The sequence below is a fragment of the Orycteropus afer genome, unplaced genomic scaffold, assembly GCF_000298275.1.
Source record: "Orycteropus afer afer isolate SDZICR_OR568_19922 unplaced genomic scaffold, OryAfe1.0 scaffold00508, whole genome shotgun sequence".
Classification (NCBI taxonomy): domain Eukaryota; kingdom Metazoa; phylum Chordata; class Mammalia; order Tubulidentata; family Orycteropodidae; genus Orycteropus; species Orycteropus afer.
The window spans coordinates 948,255-951,835 of record NW_006922095.1 but is presented as its reverse complement, the minus strand read 5'-3'; positions in this window follow the sequence as shown (position 1 = coordinate 951,835).

The window sequence follows — 3,581 nt, the reverse complement described above, 5'->3', positions numbered from 1 at the left end:
ATTTGAGCTGAGCTTCTTCCAGGACAGATTTGTTTGTTCTTCTGGAAGTCCATGGTATTTTCAGTATTCTCCACCAGCACCACAATTCCAAGGCATCAATTTTTCTTCAGTTTTCCTTGTTCTTTGTCCAACTTTCACATACATATGACTCTCAGTCACTCACTCTCATTACTGTTGAGTTGGTTCCGACTCATAGCGACCCCTCCTTTTGTTTCCAAGGTGATATCTTTACAGAAGTAGATTACCCAGTCTTCATTCTGAGGAGTGGGCAGTGGGTTTGACTGCCAGCCTTATGATTAACAGTCAAATGCCTTAGCACTATGCCACCAGAACTCCCAAATGCATATAAGGAGATTGAAAATACCATGGCTTAGGTAGGTAGGTACACCTTACTCTTCAAAGTAATATCTTTTGCTCTTCAGCACTTTAAGGAGATCTTTTGCAGCAGATATTTCCAGTGCAATATGCTGTCTGATTTTTTGGCTGGTGCTTCCATGGGTGATGATTGTGGATCCAAGTAATATGAAATCTTTGACAACTTTAATCTTTTCTCCATTTATCATGTGGCTTATTGGTTCATTTGTGAAGATTTGCTTTTTGTTGAGGTGTAATCCATACTGCAGACTGTTCTCTTTGATTTTTTATCAGGAAGTGCTTCAGGTCATCTTCACCTTCAGTGACAAAAGTTGTATCCTCTGCATATCATAGGTTGTTAGGTGTCTGTATTTGAGAAGTTCACCTTTCCCTGAAGACCACATTCATTGAAAGGCACTGTGTGGTGAGTAATTTTATGTGTCATCTTGGTTAGGCTATGGCTCCCAGTGGTTTAGCCAAACACTGGCATAGTTAGAACACCTTTACATAAAGAAAACAAAAATCCTTACAACTGGACCAATAAATAACACTATGATAAATGGTGAAGAATGAATTTGTTAGAATTTCATTATTGAATCAACAATTAATGGAAGCAGTAATCAAGAAATCAAATCACATATTTCATTGGGTAAATGTGCTGCAAAATATTTCTCTAGAGTTTTAAAAGTAAAAATGTCACTTTGATGACTAAGCAACACCTGACCCAATTATGGTCTTTGCATTTGCCTCATGCGCATGTGAAAGCTGGATGTTGAAGAAGGAAGACTGAAGAAGAATTGATGCATTTGAATTATCATGTTGGCAAAGAATGTCAAATATATCATGGACTGGCAAAAGGATGAATAAATCTACTTTAGAAGAAGTATTGTCAGAAGGCTCCTTAGAAGTGAGGATGGTGAGATTTCCTCTCACTTACATTGGGCATGTCATCAGGAGAGACCAGTCCCTGGAGAAGGACATAATGCCTGGCAAAGGAGATGAAGATTTTCAATGAGATGGACTGACACAGTAGCTGTAACAATGGGCTCAAACAGCAATGGGTGTGAGATGCTGCAGGACCAGACAATGTTTTGTTCAGTTGTACATAAGGTCACTATGAATTGAAGCCAACTAGATGGTACCTAACAACAACAGTCTAGTTGCTGTCATAGAGTAGTTAAATATCATTAAATATCATTAAATCAGATGACTTTGTATGCCACAGATTACTTTCCATAAAGTAATGTAATATAATTACATTATACATAATTACCATCATCATGCAACCTCATGTATGTAATCAATCAATCAGTTGATGTCTTATCAATGTAGGGTGGATCCTAAACCCAATCATTTCTGAATTATATAAGGAAAAAACACACAGGGGCACATACACAGGTGAAGAAACCTGACATATGTCTATGAACAAAGGAATGCCAAGAATTACCAGCAGATAGACACCAGGATTAGGAAAAAGGCTCACAGAAGGAATCAACATGGCCCGAAACCTGAATTTAGACTTCCAGAATCCTGAACTGTAAGAAAGTAATTTTCTGCTCTTGAAAGCTACCTATTTGTTCTTGAGCACCATAGGAAATGAAGGCCCAAACAGCTCCCTCTGCCTTCTACCTCCGCATGATTTTGCAGCTATGCCAAAGGGGTCTATCCTAAATCTAGCATGGAGTCGGGAGCACCTGAGACTTCCTTTTAGATCAGCTTTGACCTCCACATGGTCAACCACATTAAATTTCTTTCAGTCTCCAAACAGCATGGGTACGCCATCTGTTATGGATTGAATTATATCCCAAAAAATATGTGTAGTAAATCCTAGACTTTATGCCTGTGGTTATAATTTCATTTGGAAATGGGATGCCTTTGTTATGTTAATGAGATGGGATTAGGATAGGGTATATATTGAATTGATCTCTTTTGAGATATAAAGGAGAGTAAGCAAGCAGTGAGAGAAACAGAGAGGGAGAAGATAGATGCTAAGCCACATGGAGATCTCAAAAAAGGAATCAGGAAGCAGAAGCTGAAGACACAATGACTCCCCCAGAGCCAACAGAGATAGACTTTCCCTTCAGCTAGCATTCTGAATGTTGACTTCTAGCCCCCTAAACTGAGAAAATAAATTTCTGTCTATTAAAGCCATATACTTGTGGTATTTCTCTTTCTGGTAGCTATTGTAAATGGTATTGATTTTCTTATTTCCTTTTCAGAGACGTCTTTGCTGGTGTAGAGAAATCCAACTGATTTTTTGTATGTTGATCTTGTATCCTACCACTATGCTAACTCTTTCAATAAGTTCCAACAATTTTCTTGATGAGTCTCTTGGGTTTTCTGTGTATAGGATCATATCATCTGCAAATAGGGATAGTTTTACTTCTTCTTTATCAATATAGATGCCTTTGATTTCCCTTTCTCACCTTATTGCCCGAGGTAGAACTTTCAATACAATGTTGAATAGAAGTGGAGATAGAGGACATCCTTGTCTCATTCCTGTTCACAAAGAGAATGGTTTCAGTCTCTCTCTGCTTCGAATAACATTGGCTGTTGGTTTTGCATATATGCCCTGTATTATGTTGAAGAATTTCCCTTCTCTTCCTATTTTTCTGAGAGTTTTTTATCAGGAATGGCTGTTGGATTTTATCAAATGGCTTTTCTGCATCTACTGATATGATCATGTGATTCTTTCCCTTTATTTTACTTATGTGATGGATTATGTTGATTATTTTTGTAATTTGAACCACCCTTGCATACCTGGTATAAATCCCAGTTGGTCATGATGTATTATTTTTTTGATATGCTGTTGGAATCTATTGGCTAGGATTTTGTTGAAGATTTTTGCATCTATATTCATGAGGGATATTGGTCTGTAGTTTTCCTTCCTAGTGGTATCTGCCTGGTTTTGGTATCAGGGTTATGCTTACTTCATTAAATGTATTTGGGAGGATTCCATCCTTTTCTATGTTCTGGAATAGTTTGAGTAAGATTGGTGTCAGCTGTTCTCTAAATAATTGGTAGAATTCTCCAGTGAAACCATCTGGGCTAACACTTTTTTTATTGGTAATTTTATTTTTTAAATGACCTGTTCAATTTCTTCTTTTGTTATGGATCTGTTCAGATTTTCTACCTCAGTCTGTGTTAGTTTAGGCAAGTAGTGTATTTCTAGGAAGATGTCCAAAATTTCTAGGTTTTCAAATGTGTTGGAGTACACTTGTTCACAG